Raw genomic sequence first — 12,350 nt, 5'->3', positions numbered from 1 at the left:
TCAGATTTCACCTTAGCAGGGCCAAGGGAACAAAATCTGGATGATCGACCGAGAGACATTTAGCACTCTGCTTCTAATGTTCTCCTTGATGTGCTATCGTAACCCATTCATAAATATGGTTTGATATCTAGAACATCAAGTCAAAGGTCGGACTTCGGGAGCACAAGAATCCATAAGGGACAACTAGGGAGTAAATCCTATGAAATCCTTATGGGGAGGTGGCCAACTTCTTCAATCAAGATACTACAATAATAGGTCTTCCGGCTGGGTGTGTTGGCCACGACATCCACTTTACTGGGTTATAGAGAGACCATTATTATAGTTCTTGGAAACGTTCCAACCATCATATCTGCCTGAGATTCGGATCTGGTTGGTGTCAGAACATTCCAGACTCATCGAGTCTAGAAAGAAAAATGAAAGTTTGCAACACAAATCGACGAGATGACGTTGCGAGATTCTCGGGAAATGAACTATGATAGCAAGCTCCAAAACATGAGCTGGTTCGGCTACAAACCTGTGAACATGCCATCCAAGACAAGCATAACCACGTAGTAGTCTTATAGTAAAACACTACCAAGTTCAGGTAGGGAACCATCATTGAAATAACAAAGTCTTGTGCATTACCATGGATTAGCACTTAACTCCTTTTCCTTGAACAAGTCAATTAGTGGCTTAGTGTGCTACGGAGTTCATATGGAATGAAGATGATCAGTCTAACAGACCACGGAATACTTTGCACGTGCATGACTGACTTGGGATGATTCCAAAGGAGGTAAAACAAGCCTTCTCAAATTCATGGCGGCAACTTGCATCAAGTGCACATGAATTAGAGGGACTCACTTCTTTCGTCCAAACATATGCTTCACGAACGAGTCATGAAGATAATGATTATAAAAGTTTCCAATACTAGCTTGATGTCCGACAAAATCATGGAGAGGATAAGGATGTTGTCGATGGGCTCAACAACAATTTATCAAAATTTCCATAAAATGGAATTCCACGACTAGGTGAACAAGGTGATAGCATTGGTCAGACCAAAAGATGTAATGGTGTATGCTCGGGGGTTCAACCACGAATAAGACAACATTACGAACATCGTTGGTTCTGATTTGATTTGAGAATAGCCCACACTCAAATCAAAGTTTTGACAAGACAACAGATCCAACAACTGATCACGAGGACCAATCGATGAGAATATCACTTTTCTTCAACATACACACACAAGGATATCCCTTAACATGAACTAAGTCGGACAAGATTCTATCTTCCAACTCTCCAAGTTGTTGTCCAGCTTAACCAACTAGCTCAGGGGTATCCAGCAGAGATTCTTGGAGAAAGGGTGGTTTGCAGAAAACCCAACTTGATCACGAACTCAACATAGCGGTCAGGTGACGACCTGGTGATACTTCCGAGAAGATATTCAGAAAATCACGAACCACCGATAAGTTACTAAGCTCGAGAACGATCTTGCTTTTCAGGGCAAGACGATATGATCAAATGAGCGAGGATTTGACACTATCCTAACTCATTGATCGAAGAGTGCACCGGAAATAAGGACTAGGTAACACAATCAGTCTTAGAATGATGATTCAAGAACCAACACACTAAGAATGAAATTATTGTCCTTTAACTACCAAGAAACACAGTTGCTAGAAGTATTGATCTCACACATCACGATTCACTTGTCAGCATTCCGGTTGCAACAACACGGGAGCCGAGAAATGAATAATGAGGGCGGGAAGTATCACTGCATCAAGAATTCATAAGAGGGTGTGCAATTCCCATGATATTCCTGATATAAGGATGGTAATACTTCAAGGTAGAATAGACCAAAAGCTGGATTGCAGCTTGATCTGCGGAACACAACTGCTTTGACCCAATCCTAGAAATGGAAAAGGGTACTGGAGTTTATTTCTCCTAGTCATTCTGGGATAGAATGGCTTGAGGGAACACAAGAATAATAGGCATCGATGAATGAAGACACGGACACTTTTGACTATCAATTGATAGACGAAGGTCAGAAAACAACTAAAGAGGGACAACTCAAAGGAACATATATCTTTCTGAGTTGTGGATGCATAGGTTAGTATGTCGAACAAGTTCAACATATTTCTTCCGGATAACCCATGCTGAAGAGGAAGGACTAGCAGATTCACAACTATGAATGGAGGACTCATCAAGAGCACTCTGGTTGTGATCTTTTGGTTCAAGGAACTTCTGCCATAAGCTGTTCATAGTATTTGGAAGAAAGAAATACCACGGACCTCGAGGACTAACGCAAAGGTTACTAGTATCCTAAAGGAACTAGCAATCACTATCAACATGAGGTAAGTAGGGTAAATCTCGGGTTCAGGAACCCAGAAATAGAATGCCTACTAACTAATAACATCACGGGATGCTTTCGAGGAAGACGGCCAGAATCATCACACTAGGAACACAAATCATGGCTAGCTTACTAGATAATCCCCTAAGACACCTAGGGTCATAATAATAACTCCAACATATATGTCGAGGTAATAGAATACCTCAACTCGCAATTGGTGTGATTATCCTGGACTAGAGGAACATCGAAACCAGAGGGAAAGGATTTTGCAAATGCATCAGATTATTTAGAAACCTGGGATGACTCGGACAGCATAACGGTTGTAAATGCTCAAAAGATTGAAGACATGCTACAAAATGGTGGCATAACCACTCGATCATCATAATATCAAGGTTCTGAGATCAACTATGAACATACAGAAGATAGTAGGAACTGAACTCAAGCTTAAATCCAACAATAATATGAGTCTACGGATTGGTAACACATGATCCTAATAGAAAGAAGAGAAAGCCTAGTTCCTTAACCCTGTAGGAAAGATAAGATGACTCAGATCAGAAGGCATAAGGTATAAGGAGTAAAAAGAGCCTTATGTTCCATCCCACAATCAATTCCCTTATATAACTAAAGCATTTCTAGACTCAACTTCGACCAGTTTGGCTTGGTAATCCTACAGGCAGTCAAGCTCTGATACCAAAGCTGTCAGGACCCCGACTCAATGCCACACCGATCTAGCATGTAACACATCATATCACTTTGCGGCCTCACGCACGGTATTCCCACGGGTGCCACCTTACCTGGCCCGGGACCATTTGCGCCTTTTGGCTCATGTATATGATTGTGCCGCTAGCATCCATATGACCAAGAACCCGGGCTGACATGGCTAGCCGTGAACCCAAAGTGGCACTAACTTACAGGGATAGGCATACATGACCCAACAACAAACGTGTCGGTCATCAGCGAGTGAATCCAGGCTGTAGCACTGGGCTAGCAGGACTCCGGTGAACCGGGCTGTAGCGGGCTAACAGGACTCCGGAATTCATCCCGTGACATTTCCCCGAGGGGACAGACACAGGAACGAATAAGGACACATGCCGGCCAGCCTAAGTGTTCTGGAGCAGTAGCAAGCTACCATGGCTCAGTGGAAACACTAGGAGACATTTCCCGGTAAGAGAGGCTACTAAGGATAAACAACTAGATAGTCAGATCCCACACATACCAAGCATTTCAATAACATACACACAATATGCTCGATATGTGCAAATACAACATGGCATCACAACAGGACTCTACAACTCAAGTATTTTATACAATAGGCTCCAAGGAGCGAGATATTTCAAACATGGGTCTCATGACCCAACATTCAAAGCATACAAGTCAAAACACAAGCAGAAGCTTAACATGTCTGAGTACAGACATCTACAAATGAAAAAGGCTGAGAAACCTGTCTATCTACCAGATCCTGCCGAGGGCACAAGATCGTAGCTGAGGTAACAAGCTAAACGTCGAAGTCCACGCGGTACTACTAGCGAGACTGAAGTCTCTCTACAAAAACATAAATTAGGCAACGTGAATACAAATGTACCCAGCAAGACTTACATCAGATCAAACTACATATGCATCATTATCAACAAGGGGATGGTGGGGTTTAACTGCAGCAAGCCAGCTTTGACTCGGTGGCTAACCTGAACTACGACTGCAAGTAACTCTTTTGAGGTGGCGCACACGAGTCCACATATTCACCATATCAATACACCACTATGGATCCGCTCCCGTCTCCCTACAAGAACGCCATCCATAGCACTCACGCTTATCTTGTGTATTTTAGAGCATCCACTTCAATTTATCTATGAACTGTACAGGCAACCCAGAAGTCCTTTTCCGCGGACACGGCTATTCGAATAGATAATATTAACCCTGCAGGGGTGTACTTCTTCACACACGCTCTCACCACTTACCGCCGTTTACACGACATGTACTCGGCAACCTTCAAGCGGAAGCCCAGCGAGGTGTCGGCCACGACCTGACTAATCACACAAGTCTCTCGTCCAGGTTTATCGCCTATTCGGGTTCCATCCGCAAGGAGATCCGGCCGGGGTGTCGCTCACGGCCCCAAACGATGTGTGCAGGGTTCCCAAGCCCACCTCGACGGGTGGATCTACGCTTGGTACACCGTGCCATGGTGCCTAGTCTGTCCCAAGCCCACCTGTACCGGGTGCCACTTGGTAGACTACTAACACTACCTACAAACACCAGAAACTAGTTGCAACTCCTGGACAGAGATCAAGTTGATTAACAAGCCGAGAGGGGCCGAGTTACCGGAACCCAATGTGTGGTAGTAGCTGTTCATGGATCACAAACACAGAACTCAGTTCCTGAGGACGGCTGCAATGAGACAACCCACCATGTACTCCTACATGGCCTCTCACCGCTACCTTTACCAAATCGTGTTCACACACTTAGCTCTCAACAGTAGGCCATGTTCACACACCTCTAATTCATCCCCGATGAATCAGACCTGACTCAACTCTAAGCAGTAGCAGGCATGACAAACAAGCATGAATGAGTAGGAACATCAGGGCTCAAACAACTCCTACTCATGCTAGTGGGTTTCATCTATTTACTGTGGCAATGACAGGTCATGCAGAGGAAAGGGGTTCAGCTACCACAGCATGTAATAGATATGTCGTTGTTGTCCTAATGCAGTAAAAGAGAGCAGGAGCGAGAGAGTGGGATTGTATCGGAATGAATAAGGGGGTTTTGCTTGCCTGGCACTTCTGAAGATAATATAGTTCTTCATCGGTGTCATCGAACTCATCGTTGGAACCACGTCTATCGAGAGGGGACAAACACCGGTAACAGAGAAAGAACACAATCAATGCAATGCAACAATGTGATGCATGAGTGTAACATGGCAATATCCTATGGTTTGAGCTAATGCAACTAGCAACCAGATTAAATGAAGTTGGTTTGAATCAAAGATTCAAATTCAAACTCCATATGTGATTATTTAAATGCCATTCATATGATTTGTCCTAAACAGAAGCTATAAGTTGTTCTAACATGCATGAAAATGGTACAGATGGATAGATTGGATTTTTCTGATCATTTTTCATATATAATATATCTCATTTGGAGTTACGGTTGATTTTCTATGATTTTTAGAAGTTTATACTATTTTCTGGAATTAATAAGCCATTTAAGATTTATTTAAATTTCAGAAGAATTACTGCGTCAGCATGACGTCACTGTGATGTCAGTGGTCAACAGGGGCTGCCCAGGTCAAACTGACCGATGGGACCCGCGTGTCAGTGTCTAGGCTAATTAACAGAGTTTGTTAACGCTAAACTAATCCTAAACCTAGGTAATTAGCACGGGCTGGCCCCACATGTCAATGACCCAGGGGAGGTCAAACTGGCCCACCCGTGGTCAAACGGGGTCAGCGGGGTCAAACCCGTCGGTGACTCGACGCCGGCGAGGCCCGAGACGGTGGCGGCCGTCGGAAACGCGCTACAGGGCACGGGCGAGCCCATTCTTGGGCTTGTTGGAGAGCCCTAGCAGGCGCGCATCTAGTGGTGGTGGAGGCTGGGTCTATCGTGGCCGGAGCCAACGACGGCAAGCTCCAAGGCGGCGGCCGGAGTTTGGCCATGTGCGGGGTTGGGGCTGCGGCGTGCAAACGCAGAAGCTGAGGCGCTAGCGAGGCACTACGCGATGCGGCGGGCATGTTGGTTAGCACGGGATGACCGAATGGTCGCCGGAGCGACGCCGGCGACAAGCTCGAGCGGAGGCGAGCTTCGGCCTCGATGAACATGACGGCCTCGATTGAAGTGCTCGTCGGGCTCGGGGAAGGCCTGCAGTCGACAGAGCGACGACGGGGATCGCCGGATCCCACAGAAGAAGACGGCGGTGTTCGGGACGAAGCAGGGCTTCCCGACCCGTGTGTCTCGGTGAGGAGGAGTAGGGCGACGGGGCGGTTCTTTTAGACACGATGGAGAGGCGGGGCAGTGGCTCTGGGCGCGGCAGCGGCGAGCGGCGGCGACGGTGGCCCTCGGGTGAGCTCGGGGGAGAGAGCTAGGGGAGGGGAGAGAGAGCAGCGAGTGAGGGAGAGGGGACAGGGTCTTCGGGCGTCTCCGTGGTGCGTCTGGAGGAGTCGGGGTGGAGGAAGCAGGCAGGGAGCTGGCCACGGCGATCGCGCGCGCGGCGACACGCCTCTGCCTACTGGCAGAGGTTGAAGGCGACCGCTTCGCCCTGGTGGGCTGGGCCTCAGCTACAGTGCTGGGCCAGCTGGGCTGCCAGGTGAGCGTCAGGTAAGCTATTCTCTCTCTCTCTCTTATTTTTGTTTTCTATTTTCTGTAATCTTTGCGGCTTTATTAAAAATATCTAGGCACTTTCAAAAATCACCAAACTGTGCATGCCCAATTTATAGAATATTTCCAACATGGAACATTTTAGTTTAGGAGTTTTTGGACATTAAAAATATTTTATAGAATTTAAATGTCCAAATTCAAATACTTATGATTTAATTCAGTGCCCAAATATGTCATGGAAAAATGTGCAACACCACTGGTTATGGTTTCTAGCATTAACCAGAAATGATGAACATTTTTTGAAAGCCATTTGGACTTACTGAAAATATTTTAGGTGAACCTAGTGAATTCCTTTAATGCTAGGGTTTGGACAATCCCCATTTCAGGTTTAACTGAAATTTAAACATGATGCAACACATGACTAGCTAGCTCAGAGCAAACCAGAAGCTAGGGATGTGACAGCCGTAGATCGTGGAGCGAGCGAGCAAGGGAGAGAGAGAGTTCTTCGTACGCACCCCTGAGTTTGAACCTCACAATGGTTTGCCAGAACCCGCAATCCGACAAATACTAGGCATGATACTAGCACATGAAGCACATAAAATTCCAACTTTATGATATTCAGTTCTTTCACAATTTACTCATAGGATATAAGTGAAGAACAAGAGTAAATGATAAACTACCCCAAAAAGATATAAGTGAAGATCAATGGGTAGTCAAAAAATTAAGAAGCTATGTAAGGACTCTCCTAAATAAAGATTTCAGATCTTGATGATTTTATTAAAATAGCAAACAAAATAAAAACAAAAGGACACACCAAGAATAGAAAATCTCATGAGAAGAAGCAAAATCTTAGGCTCAACGAAAACTGACCGATACTTGTTGAAGAAAAAAGGTGGGATGCCCCAAGCTTAGTTGCTTGAGACTTCTTGGAATATGAACTTGGGGTGCCTTGGGCATCCCCAAACTTGAGCTCTTGTGTCTCCTTAATTCCTCTCATATCACAGTTTTTCTAAATCTTAAAAACTTCATCCCCATAAAACTCAACAAGAACTCGTGAGATAAGTTAGTATAGATCAATGCAAAACCTTATCATTATCTACTATAACAAATCACTAAAATTATAATTTAACATTTCATACTAAATTCCTCTACATATTTAATTCTCATATCCTCAAATAGAACCATTAACCAAGCCAACATATGCAAACAATAGAAACATAACAACAATCTTTCTAAACAGAACAGTATGTAAAGAATGCAGCAAGATACATACTTAATTAACTCCAGAAATTCTAAACATTTACCACACTGTATAAAATTTATAATAGCATGATGTGTAAAAATTTCAAGATTTTATGCCATTCTGACTTCTCTAGGCAATTTCTGCACTAACAACAAACTTTCTGTTTTGAAACAGCAACTCATGAATGTGCAAACTAAGCATGGTAAAGGCTATACTTGACATTTTATTGAAGTAAAAGATACAAAACTTTTTCCTAAATAACAGCAAGGAAATTTCAACAAAATAAAACGATGCTCCAACCAAAACACATATCATGTGACGAATAAAAATATAGTCCCAAATGAGGTTAATGTTGAAGATGAATGGTTGCTTGGGTCTTCCTTGAGTATTACCTTGGGGTGCCTTGGGCATCCCCCAGCTTAGGGTCTTTCCACTCCTTATTCTTCTCATATCGATATCTCACCCAAAATTTGAAAACTTCAATCACATAAAACTTAATGGAACTTCATGAGATGAGTTAGTATGTGATGACCCACAAGTATATGGGATCAATCGTAGTCCTTTCGATAAGCAAGAGTGTCGAACCAAACAAGGAGCGGAAGGAAATGACAAGTGGTTTTCTGCAAGGCATTCTCTGCAAGCACTGAAATTATAAGTGACGAGTAGTTTGATAGCAAGATAATTTGTAGCGAGCAAGTAACGGTAATGGTAACAAAAGTGCAGCAAGGTAGCCCAATCCTTTTGAGGCAAAGGATAGGCCAAAACGGTCTCTTATGATAAACAAAGCGTTCTTGATGGTACACGAGAATTTCATCTAGTCACTTTCACCATGTTGATTTAATTTGTGTTCGCTACTTTGATAATTCGATATGTGGGTGGACCGGTGCTTACGTGTTGTTCTTACTAGAACAAACCTCCTACTTATGATTAACCCCCTCGCAAGCATCCGCAACTACAAGAAAAGTGTTAAGAATAAATTCTAACCATAGCATTAAACTTTTGGATCCAAATCTGTCCCTTACGGAATAGCGCATAAACTAGGGTTTAAGCTTCTGTCAATCTCGCTACCCATCATATAATAACTACTCCACAATGCATTCCCTTAGGCCCAAGTATGGTGAAGTGTCATGTAGTCGACGTTCACATGACACCACTAAGGGAATCACAACATACATACCATCAAAATATCGAACACATATCAAGTTCACATGATTACTTGCAACAAGATTTCTCCCGTGACCTCAAGAACAAAAGTAACTACTCACAAATGATAATCATGCTCAAGATCAGAGGGGTATTAAATAGCATAATGTATCTAAACATATAATCTTCCACCAAATAAACCATATAGTAATCAACTACAAGATGTAATCAACACTACTAGTCACCCACAAGTACCAGTCTATAGTTTTGGTACAAAGATTGAACACAAGAGATGAACTAGGGTTTGAGAGGAGATGGTGTTGTTGAAGATGTTGACGGATATTTCCCTCCCCAAGATGGGAGAGTTTTTGCTGATGACGATGATTTCCCCCTCCAGAAGGGAAGTTCCCTCGGCGGAATCGCTCCACCGGAGGGCAAAATTGCTCCTGCCCAAGTTCGGATAACGAAAATCATGACCACACGCTTAGAGAGAGGTGTCGATAAAAAAATACGGACATAGTAGCATCATGCTTATTATTATAACAGCAATAGACTTTATCATAAGATTTCTCATGAGCAAGTAACAATTCATCACAACATCGAAGTATAAAGCATAAACTTTCTTGAAAACTAACAAACTATGTTGTCAGTCAACTTTGCAATTGAAATTCATCATATTTTCAGGAAGGGTCACGTATCGGAGCCGTTAGGAAAGTCCACATACTCAACCACATATAGTCTTCGATGATTGCTGTCACATCCCTAGTTCTGATCTGCTCTTGGCTAGCTAGTCATGTGTTGCATCATGTTTATTTCGCTCTTAATCTTGAAATGGGGATTGATTCAAACCCTAGCACCAAATGACTTAAAATAGAATTAAATAAAATCTTTTTCAATGATCCCAAAATGCCTTTAAAAATGCTCATGATTTCTGGTTAAGGTGGAAACCTTTGCCAAAAATGATGAGTATATTTCTAGGACAATTTGGATTTTTGAACTAATCCATATTGTATTTGAGTTGGAGCAAATAAAAGCTATAAATAATTTTATAGCTCCAGATATTTTGAAAATAATTGTGGGTCACTTGTATATTACAGAGAGCTCCCACAAATAATTTCAGAATTTATGAAAAATGGTTTAGTGCCTAAACTAAACTAGAACAGAGAAAGAAAAATTGAAAAGAAAAACAGAAAGCAGAGAGAGAGGGTTTTACCTGGCGCTCACCCGGCCTGGCCCAGCACGGCCCAGCCCACTGGCCTGTGCCAGTCGTCGTTGTCCTCCCGCCAGTCGGACAGGGCGCGTGCCCGACGCGTGCGTGCGCTCCGCGCGCCACGCGAGCTCCCTGCCTGCCTGCATCCCCGCCGCCCTGGATGCCTCTGCGCATGCCACGCAGCCTCCCCGACCGCCCCTCACTCTCTCTCGAGCTTTTTCCCTCCTCTGCTCTCTCTCCCTCTCATGCCCGAGCGAGCCGTCGCCGCCGTTCACTGCCACCGCGTCCACCGTTCTCCCCTCGCCTCCCCGTGCTGTCCAAGACCTCCGCCGCGACGCCCTCACCCTCCCAACTGAGCCACACTTCACCGGAGGCCATGCATCGCCGCCATCTGGTCGTCTTCAACCTTGGTACCCGCCGGACGCCGTTCGTCAATTCGCCTCGCACCGGTCGCCCCCGAGCCCACTGATCTGCGCATCGACCCCAGTGAGCTCCGTCGTCGTTTCCCCCTACTTCCCTGGTCGCGCTCGTCCGCTAACTGACCTCACCGTCCTGGCCGCAAGCTCCGGCCGTCGCGTTTGTCGTCGTCGTCGTTACGGTGGAGCAACATCACATCTGAGCATGTGGTCGAGCTCCTGCTGCCCCGTAGCTACTGCCTGTGCTCTCCGTTCGCTTGAACGCGAGTTGGAGCCCCACGCCCGCGCTATCCCGAACTCCGGCCGTCGCCGAAGTCGACGATGCGCTCGACTCAGGCCACGTCTCACCCTCCTGATGCTACCAATGGATGCGCGCAAGCGCCAGCAACCCATAGCCGCAAACCTCGCTCGAAACCGTCGTCCGTAGCTCAATCCCGAGCACCTCCGCCGCGTCTGGCCTCGCCGGCGTCAAGTCACCGGCGGGTTTGACCTCGTTTGACCGGGTTGGCCCCAGTTTGACTCCCCCTGAGTCACTGACGAGTGGGCCCAGGCCCCAGCTAATCCTAGATTAGTTTTTAATTAAGTTTAATTAGTCCACTGACAGTTTAGTTAGTATTAACTTAACTCTGTTAATTAGTTGTTTCACTGACATGTGGGCCCGGGGCCTTAACTAAGCTGGATTAGGTTTAGATTAGTACTAATTAACTTAGGTTAGTTAGTTAGACACTGACATATGGGTCCCACTGGTCAGGTTTGACCTGGACGACCCCGCTGACCTGCTGACGTCACAGTGACGTAGTGCTGACTCAGTTAATTATTTTCTGGATTTAATTTAATTCAAGAAATTCCAGAAAAAGGCTTAAACTTCTAAAAATCATATAAAATCAACTGTAACTCCAAATGAAACAAATTATATATGAAAAATGATCAGAAAAATCCAATCTATCCATCTATACCATTTTCATGCATGTTAGAATAACTTATAGCTGCTGTTTAGCACAAATCATATAATGGCATTTAAACCCTCACATATGGAGTTTGAATTTGAATCTTGGATTCAAACAACCTCCATTTAACTTGCTGCTAGTTGCATCAGCTCAAACCACATCATATTGCCATGTCATGATCATGCATCATATTGTTGCATAGCATTGATTGTGTTCTTCCTTGTTTGCCGGTATTTGTCCCTCTCAGTAGACGTGTACCGATGATGTGATCGATGACACCGATGAAGAGCTATATTATCTTCAGAAGTGCCAGGCAAGCAAAACCCCCTTGTTCATTCCGATACAATCCCACTCTCTCGCTCCTGCTCTGTTTTACTGCATTAGGACAACAACAACATATCTGTTACTTGTTGCGGTAGCTGAACCCCTTTATCCTCTGCATGACATGTCATTGCCACAGTAAATAGATGAAACCCACTAGCATGAGTAGGAGTTGTTTGAGCCCTGATGTGCCTACTCATTCATGCTTGTTTGTCATGCCTGCTACTGCTTAGAGTTGAGTCAGGTCTGATTCATCGGGGATGAATCAGAGGTGTGTGAACAAGTCCTACTGTGTGTGAGCTAAGTGTGTGAACACGATTTGGTAAAGGTAGCGGTGAGAGGCCATGTAGGAGTACATGGTGGGTTGTCTCATTGCAGCCGTCCTCAGGAACTGAGTTCTATGTTTGTGATCCATGAACAGTTACCACCACACATTGGGTTCC

This window comes from Triticum dicoccoides, chromosome 1B (genome assembly GCF_002162155.2).
Source record: "Triticum dicoccoides isolate Atlit2015 ecotype Zavitan chromosome 1B, WEW_v2.0, whole genome shotgun sequence".
Taxonomy (NCBI): Eukaryota; Viridiplantae; Streptophyta; class Magnoliopsida; order Poales; family Poaceae; genus Triticum; species Triticum dicoccoides.
Note: the sequence above shows the minus strand (reverse complement) of the source record.